The 16,465-nt window shown below is 51.0% G+C and overlaps 2 protein-coding genes across 3 annotated transcripts in view; one reads left to right on the top strand and one right to left on the bottom strand.

The window, feature by feature from the left end:
• NDRG3 (NDRG family member 3) overlaps positions 1-3,555 on the bottom strand; it is an 82,547-nt gene extending 78,992 nt beyond the window's left edge. The window contains exon 1 of the mRNA XM_075349866.1: positions 3,406-3,555. The gene's annotated coding sequence lies outside the window, so the exon portion shown is untranslated. The remainder of the gene's footprint in view (positions 1-3,405) is intronic.
• A 1,886-nt stretch (positions 3,556-5,441) lies between these two features.
• The window catches only part of LOC142310094 (olfactory receptor 11L1-like), a 183,600-nt gene continuing 172,576 nt past the window's right edge, over positions 5,442-16,465 (top strand). For both annotated transcript variants that reach the window (XM_075347562.1, XM_075347563.1), the window contains exon 1: positions 5,442-6,298. The gene's annotated coding sequence lies outside the window, so the exon portion shown is untranslated. The remainder of the gene's footprint in view (positions 6,299-16,465) is intronic.

Genomic DNA, 16,465 nt, shown 5'->3' with positions numbered 1-16,465 from the left:
CTTATGCAGGGATTGGCTGGCAGACCACTGCAATGCCACAGCCCTGTTGTGGAATTGCAGTGATTGGCCGGCCCTCACAGCATGACCGTGCCTTTAGCCCGACACTTCCCCGCTCGGCTACGGCCCCTCCCGCACTCCACTCCGCGTGTATATATATATATATATGCACGCTTACACACACACGCACGTTTTTTTTTTTAATTTACAGTTTTATGGTTTCTACATGCTGCCGGGGGTCATTTCAGAATAATACTCGGGTCTCCCATAGGATAACATTGGGCTCGGTGCTCGGGCCGAGTACACGAGTATTTTGAGATGCTCGGCCCGAGCCTCGAGCTCCCGAGCATTTTAGTACTCGCTCATCACTAACCAGAACCCATCATGGGAACGGATCTGAGGGCACAGCATGTAAATAGGCTCCTTTAAAGATACAGGAGACACATTGGTACGCACAGGATCTACAACTCCCGTCATCACACTGACCTTGGAGCCATGCGGTCTGTTGGGTACTCCATAAGCATAAACACAGCAAACAGGGCCGCCACCATCTAGATGACGGAAAAAGCTGCCCACCACCGCATGACAGGTGGAAATCAATTAGTCCCTCATTAGTAGTCACAGCCTAGATCTGCGTCCGCAGAGACACTAATGTGAACTGCGAGAGATGCTCTGCAGATATCAGGACAGGAGATAACCTGGAGTCTGCAGGGGGGTCATGTTATAGGTTTCCCCCAATAGGGTCTGCAGGGGTATCATGTTATAGATCCCTTCACCATGGGGTCTGTAGGGGGTGCATGCTACAGGTCCCCTCTTCATGTGGTCTGAATTAGGGCGGGCGGGGTCATCCTACAGGTCCTGTCAACATGGGCTCTGCAGGGGTGGGTGTAGCTGCTACAGGTCCCCTCACATAGCAACCTGAGGGGGGGGGGGGGGTCATGCTACAGGTCCCCTCACCATGGGGTCTGCAGAGGTTGGGGGGTGTGTCATGCCACAGGTCCCCTCACCATGGGGTCTGCAGAGGTTGGGGGGGGGGTGTCATGCCACAGGTCCCCTCACCATGGGGTCTGCAGAGGTTTGGGGGTGTCATGCCACAGGTCCCCTCACCGTGGGGTCTGCAGAGGTTGGGGGGTGTGTCATGCCACAGGTCCCCTCACCATGGGGTCTGCAGAGGTTGGGGGGGGGGGTTGTCATGCCACAGGTCCCCTCACCGTGGGGTCTGCAGAGGTTGGGGGGGGGGGGGTGTCATGCCACAGGTCCCCTCACCGTGGGGTCTGCAGAGGTTGGGGGGTGTGTCATGCCACAGGTCCCCTCACCATGGGGTCTGCAGAGGTTGGGGGGGGGGGGGTGTCATGCCACAGGTCCCCTCACCATGGGGTCTGCAGAGGTTGGGGGGTGTGTCATGCCACAGGTCCCCTCACCATGGGGTCTGCAGAGGTTGGGGGGGGGGGGGGGTGTCATGCCACAGGTCCCCTCACCATGGGGTCTGCAGAGGTTGGGGGGGGGTGTCATGCCACAGGTCCCCTCACCATGGGGTCTGCAGAGGTTTGGGGGGGGTGTCATGCCACAGGTCCCCTCACCATGGGGTCTGCAGAGGTTTGGGGGGGGTGTCATGCCACAGGTCCCCTCACCATGGGGTCTGCAGAGGTTGGGGGGGGGTGTCATGCCACAGGTCCCCTCACCATGGGGTCTGCAGAGGTTGGGGGGGGGTGTCATGCCACAGGTCCCCTCACCATGGGGTCTGCAGAGGTTGGGGGGGGGGGGGGGTGTCATGCCACAGGTCCCCTCACCATGGGGTCTGCAGAGGTTGGGGGGGGTGTCATGCCACAGGTCCCCTCACCATGGGTCATGGATGGGGGGGGGTAACTTCTACAGGACCTCTCACCATGCAGTCTGAAGGGTGGGGGTCATGCCACAGGTCCCCTCACCGGCGTCCTACAGGTACCCTCACTATGGGTTCTGAAGGAGGGGGTCATGCTACAGTTCCCATCACTATGGGTTCTGTAAGGGGGGAGGGTTGGGGGGGGGGTCATGCCACGGGCCCCCTCACCATGGGGTCTGCAGAGGTTGGGGGGGGGGGGTGTCATGCCATGGGTCCCCTCATCATGGGGTCTGCAGAGGTTGGGGGGGGGGGTGTCATGCCACGGGTCCCCTCACCATGGGGTCTGCAGAGGTTGGCGGGGGGGGGGGTGTCATGCCACAGGTCCCCTCACCATGGGGTCTGCAGAGGTTGGGGGGGGGGGGGGGTGTCATGCCACAGGTCCCCTCACCATGGGTCATGGATTGGGGGGGGGGGGGGGGGGGTGTAACTTCTACATGACCTCTCACCATGCAGTCTGAAGGGTGGGGGTCATGCCACAGGTCCCCTCACCATGGGGTCTGCAGAGGTTGGGGGGGGTGTCATGCCACGGGTCCCCTCACCATGGGGTCTGCAGAGGTTGGGGGGGGGTGTCATGCCACGGGTCCCCTCACCATGGGGTCTGCAGAGGTTGGGGGGGGGGTGTCATGCCACGGGTCCCCTCACCATGGGGCCAGCAGAGGTTGGGGGGGGTGTCATGCCACGGGTCCCCTCACCATGGGGCCTGCAGAGGTTGGGGGGGGTGTCATGCCACGGGTCCCCTCACCATGGGGCCTGCAGAGGTTGGGGGGGGGTGTCATGCCACGGGTCCCCTCACCATGGGGCCTGCAGAGGTTGGGGGGGGGTGTCATGCCACGGGTCCCCTCACCATGGGGCCTGCAGAGGTTGGGGGGGGTGTCATGCCACGGGTCCCCTCACCATGGTGCCTGCAGAGGTTGGGGGGGGGGGGTGTCATGCCACAGGTCCCCTCACCATGGGGCCTGCAGAGGTTGGGGGGGGTGTCATGCCACGGGTCCCCTCACCATGGGGCCTGCAGAGGTGTGGGGGGGGGGGGTCATGCCACGGGTCCCCTCACCATGGGGTCTGCAGAGGTTGGGGGGGGTGTCATGCCACATGTCCCCTCACCATGGAAGATGGGGGAAAGGGGGGGGGGAATTGTTACAGGTCTCCCCCCATCATGGGGTCTGCAGGGAGGTCATGGTATAGGTGTCTCCCCATGTATAGCCACAGATGTACAGCAGGAGGATGGGAGGGATAATCCAAAATCACCAGACTGTTCATCATCAGATCAGGTCCCTGTATACAGCTTGGGTGCTGAATATATATTATGTGTCCAAGCACAGGCCGTGAGAAATCTGCACCTGGACGTCAGAGGAAAGGGTTAATCTATCGCGATGTGTGAGCAGCAGACATTACATACAGGCAGACGCTGTGGCGGTCAGGTGCAGCACTCACCTGTTGTGACAATGCCGCTTGCAGCCACAGAGGGGCGCACACCTGTTCCCTCCCCACCACCCGCAGCGGCCCCGGTCCCCAGCCTTGTAGCTCACCTCTGCAGACACCGCCGATATGCCGCGCTCTCCGCAGTCCGCCCTCGCCGCTGCTTCTCCTAGCCGGCCGCCAGCTGTGACCCCAGGACTGACAGAAAACAGCGCCGCCCTGTGCTCGGCTCCAAATCCGCGAGTTACGCGGCCTCCTATTGGCTGCCCGTGACAGCTTCTCTGCGCAGTGAGAGCGCGGCGGTGATTGGTCGGCGGGACGCTGTAGTCATTTCCATGTGTTCCCGGCACAGAGTTCTGATTACCAGGATTGTTCTTATGGCATGATGGGGGAGGGGCCGTGCACAATGTCACCTCAGCCCGGCCTGTCACTGCTGACTGCTGTCATGTCCGCTCACATGCCACTCAGTGCAGACAAGTGGGAGCTGAACTTCTGCAGACACAGTCACTCCTTACTACACCTCCGCCCATCACTAATAGCAGAGGCATCAACAGTGGCATCTATTATACCCTGACATGGGGTAGCCACGATGCTCCATACCAGCATCACCCCATAACCCTGATTAGTAGCCAAAATGTCCCATACCAGCATCACCCCCATAACCCTGATTAGTAGCCAAAATGTCCCATACCAGCATCACCCCCATAACCCTGATTAGTAGCCAAAATGTCCCATACCAGCATCACCCCCCATAACCCTGATTAGTAACAAAAATGTCCCATACCAGCATCACCCCCATAACCCTGATTAGTAGCCAAAATGTCCCATACCAGCATCACCCCCCATAACCCTGATTAGTAACAAAAATGTCCCATACCAGCATCACCCCATAACCCTGATTAGTAGCCAAAATGTCCCATACCAGCATCACCCCCATAACCCTGATTAGTAACAAAAATGTCCCATACCAGCATCACCCCATAACCCTGATTAGTAGCCAAAATGTCCCATACCAGCATCACCCCATAACCCTGATTAGTAGCCAAAATGTCCCATACCAGCATCACCCCATAACCCTGATTAGTAACAAAAATGTTCCATACCAGCATCACCCCATAACCCTAATTAGTAGACAAAATGTCCCATACCAGCATCACCCCCATAACCCTGATTAGTAGCCAAAATGTCCCATACCAGCATCACCCCCATAACCCTGATTAGTAGCCAAAATGTCCCATACCAGCATCACCCCCCATAACCCTGATTAGTAACAAAAATGTCCCATACCAGCATCACCCCATAACCCTGATTAGTAGCCAAAATGTCCCATACCAGCATCACCCCCATAACCCTGATTAGTAACAAAAATGTCCCATACCAGCATCACCCCATAACCCTGATTAGTAGCCAAAATGTCCCATACCAGCATCACCCCATAACCCTGATTAGTAGCCAAAATGTCCCATACCAGCATCACCCCATAACCCTGATTAGTAACAAAAATGTTCCATACCAGCATCACCCCATAACCCTAATTAGTAGACAAAATGTCCCATACCAGTATCACCCCATAACCCTGATTAGTAGCCAAAATGCTCAATACCAGTATCATCCACCTAACCCTAATTAGTTGCCACAATGACTCTTTACAGCATCATCCTCATAACCCTCATTAGCAGCCACAATGCCCATAGTAGCATCACCCCTATAAGCCTAATTAGTAGCCACAATGCCTCAAAATGGCATCATCCCCCATAACCCTGATTAACAGCCCCAATGCCTCAATACTCCATCATCTCCCATAACTCTGATTAGTAGCTACAATGACTGATAACAGCATCATCCCCCATAACCCTGATTAGTAGCCACAATGCCCCATGCCAGCATCCCCCCCCATAACACTGATTAATTAGTAGCCACAATAGACCATAACAGCATCATCCCCTATAACCCTGATTAGCAGCCACAATGCCTTAAAAAAGTATCATTACTCATAATCCTGATTAGTAGCCATAATGCCCCATACCAGCATCACCTGTATAACCCTGATTAGTAGCCAAAATACCCCACACCAGCGTCATCACCCATAACCCTAATTGGTAGCCACAATGCCTCAAAATGGCAATGTGGCGCCCCTGAGGCTTCCGTCGCCACAGGTCATTGCACCCCATCTGCGGTGTGATGCCCTATTCTGGGAGAGGAAGAGAGTGAACTCCGGTCCCCTGGTAAATTCACACTACACCCATTGCTAGGGACACACAGGACCAGGGAAAGTGGCAGGCAACCCTCCCATGCTGCATGCTGAGAGGGGCTGTAAGACCCATCCCTGCTCCCATAGGGTGGTAGCCTAGCAACTGGGGAGGTGGGAGGAGCCATCTGAGAGTAGATAGAGAAAGGAAGGTCGAGTTAGTTTCAGTTTACCTCAGGGAGTGAGAGAAGCAGCATGTAGTTGGAGGAGAAGAACGAGAGAAAGGAGGGAGGAGGAGGCCTGCTGAGGCAGGCAAGGAGGAGAAAGAAGAGAAGGAAAGAAAGGGTCACAGGGCCGTGGGTAGTCCTGTAGGTACCACGAGCTGTCCTTGTTGGGTACCGAAGCCGAGGGCCCAGAGGCGCTACGAGTAGCTGCAGGCTGCGGTGGCCTGGTCCACAGTGACATCGGTGGAGTGATTAGCTGCGACAGGGGACGGTCCCTAGAAACTGAAGGAGTTAAAAGACAGTCTCCAGACAGTAAAAACCGAGGCCCAGGGAATTGCAAGCTCCCAGGGCCAGAACCCAGAGCAGATCTTCAGAAAAGGGGTGATCAGCCGACAGGTGACCCCCCAGCCTGGAGGCTGTAATGGAGGCCAAGCCAAGTCCATCTACCTAAGGCAAGGCTAGTGAAGTCAGCAGAAAAAGGGACACTAAAGAGAGGGAACCGGATTTCACGCTCGGAATCATCCAGAAACGGCGGAGGTCCCTGACAGCGGTCCCAGCAGTCTGAGGGTTCCTGCAAGTGTGACAGAAACTGTGAGTAAAAGAACTGGAACTGCACCTTTGGACTCGTCTCTGTTATTCCACCTGCATAGACACTTACAAGCACCAACTGTGCCCCGGGCATTGCTCCACCTGTGGGGAGCAGTACTACCATTGCTGCTATAACATCATCCCGGAGGCCTCACACAGCAGCGGCGGCTTAATAGCCGCATACCACAGGTGGCGTCACGAACACAAACTTTAAAACAAGCCACATACTCTACTGACACCCACCAGGGCCACGGAGCCGGGCCCAGCCACCACTGACTACCACCGGACTAGTCCGGCCCGGCACCGGGTGTCCCATAGCCCTGGGGTGGGCGAGTCAGCAACATCCCCTAACCCTAATTAGTAACCACAATACCTCATACCAGCAACATCCCCCATAACCCTGATTACTAGCCACAATACCTCATACCAGTGTGATGCCCCTGGCCTATCAGGTCGTCACAGGGTATTGCACAATCTGCCCTCCCATGCAGTATCCACCTCCCTCTTGGTTATGGGTCCCTAACCAAATAGTGTTGCCTACATCAGCTAATCAAACCCTAGATACATCCGGCACCACACCCACCAGACATACCAGTGGACGGCTTGAGTGGAATAGAGTCGCCCACTTGGGAGGTCAGGGAGGGGAGGTGAGGAGTGTAGTCAGTAGAGCAGTAGTAGTAGGAGTGGAGAGTTGGAGAGTAGCCCTCGAGCTGTGAGGAGCTCTGAGGAGTTCGGGTGCGGGGACTCCCATAAGGAGACTGTCTAGGTGGCAGACGGTGATCTGTGCCTAGGGCAGTTGGACCCCCGGTCGCAGGGGATCGTGGCAAGGGGCTCGGGTTTGTTTAGCAGGACAGCTGGCGGCCTTGCACCATCACCGGGCTGGGACCAAGGCACGGCGGGGTACGTGGACCCTAGGTCGGGGAGTAGCTGCATGCAACCCGATAATTTACCCGTGGAGAACGGAGCCTTCAAGATTCGTTCCCAACTCTCCAAAATCGGGGCACTAGCGCAACGAGGGGGATAAGACTTTCCATTCAAAACGGTCCAGAAAATCCCAAGCGTGAGCCCTAAGATCAAGCTCCCACACTTAGCCACAGTGTGGAGCGGGACCCGGCAAGTTTCACACTACCGGGACCACCAGAGAAGTAAACTTAGTGCCAGGAGGCAGGTCACGGATCACCAGGCAGCACCATTGAGGACGGGACCTGAACTAGCTCCCCTCAGTGGCAGCGGTGTCCAGAGATTTGGTTTACTTGGTTGTTGGTGTCAGCTTAATGGACTGAGTGAGTACAAGAGGGATCCCTGCATCCCACGGCCTTACCACCCACACACCGAGTCTCGGGGCATTCCCCCTACCCAAGGAGGGTTCTAACACCTTGCTGTCCCGTTCCATCATCCCGGGGTACTCCCAACTGTAGCGGTGGTACTCCTAATTACCACGCACCACTGGTGGCATCACAAACTCTATAATCCCTTGTAAATACCCCCTTCACTGAGAACCCGGATCTGAGCAGCTCGGCTGCTGGCATGGGGGCGGCACACCAGCATCATCCCCCATAACCCTGATTAGTAGCCACCATGGCGCATACCAATTTGATCGCCCATAACCCAATTAGTAACCCTGTGCCCCATAACATCATGCATTGTGTAGAAAGTAGCTCTGGCAGCACTGTTGAGATAATGTCAGAGTGGTTCAGATACACCCTAAGGGTATGTGCGCACGTTGCTTTTTACCTGCTTTTTTGCTGCTTTTTCTTCTGCGCTGTTTAATGCCAAAATGGATGTGTTCTTCTATTCAAGCAAAGTCTATGGGAATTTGGGTTTCTTGTTCACACTATGTTGTTCAAAATGCTGCCTTTTTGTGGCAGAACTTTGGTCAAAAACTCAGCTTTGCAGTGCAAAACCCAAATGGCAAAAACAATTGACATGTTGCTTCTTTGAAAAGCTGAGTTTTTGACCAAAGTTCTGCCACAAAAAGGCAGCATTTTGAACAACATAGTGTGAACAAGAAACCCAAATTCCCATAGACTTTGCTTGAATAGAAGAACACAACCATTTTGGCATTAAACAGCGCAGAAGAAAAAGCAGCAAAAAAGCAGGTAAAAAGCAGGTAAAAAGCAACGTGCGCACATACCCTTAATCTGGTGCACGCAGGGACACTTGCGGGGTGTGCACACGTTGTGTGTTTGCTGCAGATTTTGTTGCGGAAAGTTCGGAAACTCTCCTATCACATGAAGCGATCTTCAGATGAATGGAACCAATTTTCAGTTGCAGAAAATCAGAATCATAGGAATTCACCCTATAAGCCTCTGTTCACATTTGTGCTTTGCAATCCTGTCTTTCGTCCAAGCTCTAGGAACTTAAAAACAGAATTAATGTAGAGAATGGATTTGGTAAATAACATAAGGCATCAGAAGGACCCCACTGCGGATAAGGCCCCCTTTATGCGTCCGTGCAAAAAAACAAACGTTTTGCACAGTCCATGGTGTAGGTCCATGAGTGTGTTTCGTGTGCTCAGGGCTGGCATCAGCACCTGACACACCCGAGCAAGTGCCAGGGTTTAGGACCGCCGGGGGGCCCACTTGCTGTCGTCAGGGGCGATAATGTATCCTGCGGGGACCACAGTACTCGGGCAGGCAGCCGCACCCAAAACTGTATGTGCCCTGACCCCAGTGCTGTATACCCACAGAGCTGTATGACCCCCCACTCCAGTGCTGTATACCTCCCTAGAGTTGTAGGTCCCCCCACCCCAGTGCTGTACACCCCAGAGCTGCATCTCCCCCTACCCCAATGCTTTATACCCCCCAGAGATGTATGTTCTCCCACCCCTGTGCTGTATTCCCTCCAGAACTGTTTCCCCCCCACTTCAGTGCTGTATACCACCCAGAGCTGTATGTCCCCCCACCTCATTGTTGTATATCCCCAGAGTTGTTTGTCCCCCCACTCCAGTGCTGTATACCCACCAGAGCTGTATGTCCCCCCACCGCGGTGCTCTATACCCCCCAGAACTGTATACCCCCCAGAGTTGAATGTCCCCCTCTGGTGCTGTATGTCCCCCCATTGCTGTGTGCCCCCATCCTATCCTGTGATGTATATAAAGCAGCAGTGTGAGTGTGCACTGTGTGCGCCCATGTCTGTTAGCGATGGCCGCCAATCAGCGCAGCCAAATGCCCAGGAAGAGCTGGACGGGAGACAAGCGAGGGAGGTGAGTGAAGCTGCTGCTGGCTTCTATGACGCCCTGGCAAAACCAGAACTGTATACCCCCCAGAGCTGAATGTCCCCCACTGGTGCTGTATGTCCCCCCATTGCTGTGTGCCCCCATCCTATCCTGTGATGTATATAAAGCAGTGTGAGTGTGCACTGTGTGCACCCATGTCTGTTAGCGATGGCCGCCAATTGGCGCAGCCAAATGCCCAGGAAGAGCTGGACGGGAGACAAGCGAGGGAGGTGAGTGAAGCTGCTGCTGGCTTCTGTGACGCCCTGGCAAAACCAGAACTGTATACCCCCCAGAGCTGAATGTCCCCCACTGGTGCTGTATGTCCCCCCATTGCTGTGTGCCCCCATCCTATCCTGCGATGTATATAAAGCAGTGTGAGTGTGCACTGTGTGCACCCATGTCTGTTAGTGATGGCCGCCAATCGGCGCAGCCAAATGCCCAGGAAGAGCTGGACGGGAGACAAGCGAGGGAGGTGAGTGAAGCTGCTGCTGGCTTCTGTGATGCCCTGGCAAAACCAGGGAGTCACAGATACATCTAATCCTCCTTGGTAATTTGATCCCACACTGGTACAGTTCTACAGACACACCCCTCCCCCCAGTGTAGGAGCTAAACTGAGCAGCAGGGGAGGGGCTGGTGCAGAGTGTGAGAGGAGAGGCAGCAGAGCAGACAGGAGTGTGAAAGCTCCCGGCTGCTATGTAGTGTAGAAGTGAGCTCCAGGATTGCTGGAAGGAGTAGAGCGGTGGGAAGGAGCCAAGGTGGCCGGGGCAGGGTAGTGGCCCGCCGGCATAGTAATCAGGCTCCGGATCGTCGCTGGGGAGTGGACTTCCCGTTCCAAGCCGAGGAGTTGAGGCTTCCTATAGTAGTGGACAGAGAGAGAAAGGGCCCTGCTGTACCGAGTATGGGATCCGAACACCCTCCATACCAAAGGCTACGGACACCGGCAATTTCTGGTTTATTCTTGACTCTGTGTGAGTTTTCTTGCAAAGCAACTAACTGCCTGTGTCGCACAAACGACGGGGGCGGGTGCGATCGCTCGTGCGATCACACGATAGATCGTCTCTTATGATGCCTGCATTAGACTCCACTATAGCTTTTCTTACAGACAGATCAAATCTCATACTTTGCACTGACGAGGGGCACTCACGCCGAAACACCGTGTCTGAAAATTAAGATTCTGAGCTGGCATAAATCCTAAGTCATATGAAAAGGCTTGTTAAAGGGCCACTTTTGACTTTAGGATTGCTACTTCCAATAGGTGGCACTAGAGTTTGTCTACTTCCTCCCTGAAAAGACAATCTGAAAATTCTACCACATTCACACATGCGTGTGACACGTCCTATTGCTATCAGCACACTGCAGCACACTGACCTCCATACACACATCAGTTTTAAAATGGATCTGTGTCTCCGGTCCATGAGTCTCAGCAGGCCCTATTCCCATTTATTTTGCGGATTGGACTTGGCCATTGAAGTCTGTGGTGATTCATGAGACATTGATGACACACTGAAGACATACTTTGCACTTCAGAGTTCCATAAAAGTTTTAAGGCACCTCTGCAGCTTTCATTTTAATTGTAGTGGTGCTTCTATCTAGGTTCCCTGATGCCAGGCTTATACTTACCCGCCGTATCTTCACCTTTTATCGCCGCCGCTCCCATTGATCTCCAACAGTTTTGTAACCTGCTGAATCTCTCGACAGTTTGTTGGAGCAAACCAGCAGCAATTTTTAATGCAAGTCTATTAGAGCCTTGTTCTGGCTCTCATAGACTTTGAGAGCTTGTGACCGTTACCTTTACCAGTCAGAAGTTGCAGTCCCAGGATTGCGCCATAGGACATGAGTGGCAACAATTAAAGATGTCAGCTTTGGGACACTAGATTAGAAGCAACTCCCCAGCGCTAAGAAAACAAAATGCTGGAGTTTTGTTTCAAGCGTCAGTGGATAAACCGACAGATGGGCTACCTGCTTCAGTGGAAGAAATGAATGAGAAAAAAATGGAAACAGTTATGATGCAGCTATGATAATACATGAGAAAAAAATAGGTCCATTCTCTTAGATGGTAACACACGGATGTATGCATGTATCCTAAATGCAATATCTTGGCTGTGCTTGAACCATGAATTTAAGGATTTCACATCTATCTTCACTTTCTATTTCTAGGTTTTATTACCATCTCAGGTAACTTTTCAGAATAAAGTAAAGAAAAAGATCCATCAATCCTTGTCATGTTGAAGAGAACAAGTTTTAAGGTGCAATTCAGGAAAATAACATTGAGTTTTAAATGAGATATTCATCAGATGGATTGCCATATAGAACATAAAGAGTTCAGATAAGGGCTGTGTAAGGCAGGCATGCTCAGAAGCCAAGGGGCTCGGGCTTACAAGTAGCCCTGCATGCCTTAATGACATTATCATCCTAGGTTTTTTATGGGCCACTTAGACTCACCTAAGGTGTCTGAGTGCTCAGTCAGTGAAGTATATTATGTTCTATTGCTATGTGTCTTGGACTATGATTCAGATCTTTCAGCTGTATTTTGACTACAGACTGCTTTTGAGACCTACTAGTTAACCCATCTTTTGCTGTAAGCATAAGGAACTGTTATTAGAGTCTGTCCTTCAAACTACTGCGAATTCTACAGCTTGTTTCTACTGCTTCCGTGACCTGCTGGTTAACCCATTGTTTGCTGTAAGCATTACAAACAGTTACTAGACCAGTTCACATTACACCTCAACCACCGCTGCAGAGTCCTGCAGTTTTCCCCAGTTTATCTACGCACACTGTATTAAACCCCCACAGTGCCTCACATACACAGTATGAAATCAACAGACCCCAGTTTGTTCCACCCTACACATTATGATGCTCTACAATGCCAGCAACATATGATCCTCCTTACACAGTATGGGACATCCAGTGCCCTCCCACAAAGTATGATGAGACCACAGTTCCCCCTTCTTCCTCCCACCCCACACACACTATGATGCTCCTATAGTGTATCACTCCAGTGACAAGCACATCCAAGTAGTGCATTCGCTAAATAAAAAAAATATCACAATGACCTGCACCACTTTGTGACCTCCGCTCTGTGCACGAGATGTGAGGTAGTGACAATATCGCTCAAAATCGAGATACAGACATCTCAGGCTGCATGGTGGAGCAGGGGGCTTCAACTATAGTTGAAGTTGGGACATATTCCGGACCTTCCAAGAAATTGGGACCACCTCCCAATCCTTGAAATGTCCTCATAGATACGTTACGGTTGGGAACTGTGCTGCTGATGGAAAGCAGTGTTACATATCCACGTTCAGGGGCGGAATAATTGCGGTCGCAGGGGTCGCCATTTTGCCTGGGGTTCAAGGGGCCCGAGGACCTCAGCCAGTGGCGCACCACCTATGGTGGCAGGTCGCGTGACCGCTGTGGGGCTTGGCACCCTCCCCCCAATAACGATCGCACTTTCAATTGTATTGGCGCGCTCCTTCTCTCATTATTCTCCCGCTGTGTCTGCACTCTGAAGTGTCAGCACAGCGGAGCACTATGACGTCACCACTGTGCGCCGCTGTGCTGAGCTGTGCAGAGCGGCAGAACAGTGGACACGCTGAAGAGACTGGAGCAGCAGCGGAACGAGGAGACGTGAGTATGTGTATTTAATCATGGTGGTCAGATGACTAAAGGGGTGCATTAAACGAGGGTTGTGTGCTACTACATGGGGGCTGCATAATGGTATATGGGGGTGCGTAATACTATATGGAGGTGCCTAATTCTATATGGAGGCTACATAATACTATATGGAGGAAATGGAGTGCATTATAATACATGAAGGTCTATCGGTAGTGCATTATTATACTGTATATGGAGGACTATGGGGAGTGTATTATAATATATTGGGGACTATGGTGAGTGTATTATAATATATGGGGGACTATGGGGAGTGTATTATAATATATAGGGGACTATGGGGAGTGTATTATAATATATTGGGGACTATGGTGAGTGTATTATAATATATGGGGGACTATGGGGAGTGTATTATAATATATAGGGGACTATGGGGAGTGTATTATAATATATGGGGGACTATGGGGAGTGTATTATAATATATGGAGGACTATGAGGAGTGTATTATAATATATGGGGGACTATGGGGAGTATATTATAATATATGGAGGACTATGGGGAGTGTATTATAATATATGGAGGACTATGGGGAGTATATTATAATATATGGAGGACTATGGTGAGTATATTATAATATATGGAGGACTATGGGGAGTGTATTATAATATATGGAGGACTATGGTGAGTATATTATAATATATGGGGGACTATGGGGAGTATATTATAATATATGGAGGACTATGGGGAGTGTATTATAATATATGGAGGACTATGGGGAGTGTATTATAATATATGGGGGGCTATGGGGAGTATATTATAATATATGGAGGACTATTGGGAGTGTATTATAATATATGGAGGACTATGGGGAGTGTATTATAATATATGGAGGACTATGGTGAGTATATTATAATATATGGGGGACTATGGGGAGTGTATTATAAAATGTGGAGGACAATGGGGAGTGTATTATAATATATTGAGGACTATGAGATGCATTATATGATATGAAGCACTATGGGGGATGCATTGTAAGATATGGAGGACTATGGGGTGTATTATAATATGTGGAGCACTGTGGGATGCATTATAATATGTGGAGGACTATGAGGGTGCACTATAATATGTGGAGGACTATAGGGGTGTATTATAATACATGGAGGACTATGGGGAGTGTATTATAATATATGGAAGACTAATGGGAGTGTATTATATATAATATGTGGAGGACTATAGGGAGTGTATTATAATAAATGAAGGACTATGAGATGCATTCTAATATCGGATATTATATCGGGATATCGGAGTATGGGAAAGCTGGGTGCTGAGGGAAAGAACCAAGTGTCAGCGTAATTATCCTATACCCTGGGGGCTCAGGTCCGAACTTTGCACCAGGGCCCATCGAACTCCAGTTACGCCGCTGTCCACAATCATATAAACAGGAAGGATTGCTCTTCAGGAAACCAGAAAATGCATCCCTGGAATTTATCACCTGCTTAAACATTCTGTATAACTCCCACTATGAATGCTACACAAGGTGTTAATTCACAGACCCACTATGTTGCCCGGCAACTACAGTACCAAGGGGCAGCATGGCACAGCGCCAGGCAAAACATGTGAGTGGTATACATGACTTAGCAACTGAGCGCATATAAAGGGTCAGGTGAACATGTTTAGATCCAGCAACATACATAATTCATTGCATGACGTCATCGTCACAGGAGAAATGTGATAATCCGGCTGTATGTGCGCAGTCCAGAAATACATTAACCCTCAGGGTGCTGCCATGCTGTATCGACCGAATGAGTGTTTACTGCGTTATGTGGGGATTGAAGCAATATTTTTAGAGGTAAAAGTAAGAGGGAAGGTAGGGGGCGAGCAAAATAGAGAGTGCCTCCTCCCTTCCATCTTGTATGGTAGGACCAGCCTAGCGCACCATCTGTAGTTCACATGGCAACGTGTAAGGGCATTTATCACTGTGACAGTCTGCTTAAAATTAGGACATCTACCAAATGGCGGGAATAAAGGAGGGGGATTTGTGTGTTGTAAGAACTGCAGAATCTATCCAATACTAAATAGGCTAAATGATATCTGTACAAAAAGTGTATAATACATTTCCACCCCGGGCAAACTTTCTGCAGCCAGGGCAGCTTATTGAATACCAATAGGACTCTGCCCTGGTAGCTGGTTTAATCGGTCATCATGTGACCACAGGTATTCAATTTTGAGTGTATTTATTCAAGTCGACGTCAAACCGTTAAACAAGCAACAATCTACTATATTCAAATTGTTCAGGGCTAATTTACCAGCCTTTCTACGCGGAAATATGAAGGTTCTGTCTCCATGTAGTATCATGTTATCAGCAGCACGTGTTCCGATTACATTGGGCAATCTGCGGCCGAGAACTGATATTTGTTCTGATATAAATGATCCAATCACTCAATGAATTAGCATTTAAAGGTGTCTTTATACGCTACGAGATCGCTAAAGCGATCTCGTAGGGGGTCACGGTATTTGTGAAGCACATCCGGCCGCTTTAGCGATGTTGCGTGTGACACCTATTAGCGATTTTGAATCATTGCAAAAACGTTCAAAATCGCTAATCGGTGACATGCCCCCCTCTTCCCAAATATCGTTGCTGCTGCAGTAACGATGTTGTTCCTGTGGCAGCACACATCGCTATGTGTGACACCGCAGGAGCGAGGAACCTCACCTTACCTGCGTCCCGCCAGCAATGAGGAAGGAAGGAGGTGGGCGGGATGTTCGTCCCGCTCATCTCCGCCCCTCCGCTTTGATTGGGTGGCCGCTTAGTTACGTCGCTGTGACGCTGAACGAACCGCCCCCTTAGAAAGGAGGCGGTTCGTCGGTCACAGCGACGTTGCAGAGCAGGTATGTGCGTGTGACGCTGCCGTAGCGATAATGTTCGCTACGGCAGCGATCACATATCGGCCGTACGATGGGGGCGGGTGCTATCACGCTCGACATCGGTACCATCGGCTAGCGATCTCGCAGCGTGTAAAGCCCGCTTAACTCTTTTGTGTACACACACCCTTCATGCTACACACACACACACACACACAAACATACACACACTTCATGCTACATATACAGTGCCTACAAGTAGTATTCAACCCCCTGCAGATTTAGCAGGCTTGATAAGATGCAAATAAGTTAGAGCCTGCAAACTTCAAACAAGAGCAGGATTTATTAACAGATGCATAAATCTTACAAACCAACAAGTTATGTTGCTCAGTTAAATTTTAATAAATTTTCAACATAAAAGTGTGGGTCAATTATTATTCAACCCCTAGGTTTAATATTTTGTGGAATAACCCTTGTTTGCA

Source organism: Anomaloglossus baeobatrachus, chromosome 5, assembly GCF_048569485.1.
Source record: "Anomaloglossus baeobatrachus isolate aAnoBae1 chromosome 5, aAnoBae1.hap1, whole genome shotgun sequence".
In the NCBI taxonomy this organism is placed as follows: domain Eukaryota; kingdom Metazoa; phylum Chordata; class Amphibia; order Anura; family Aromobatidae; genus Anomaloglossus; species Anomaloglossus baeobatrachus.
This window is presented reverse-complemented; position numbering and strand designations above follow the sequence as displayed.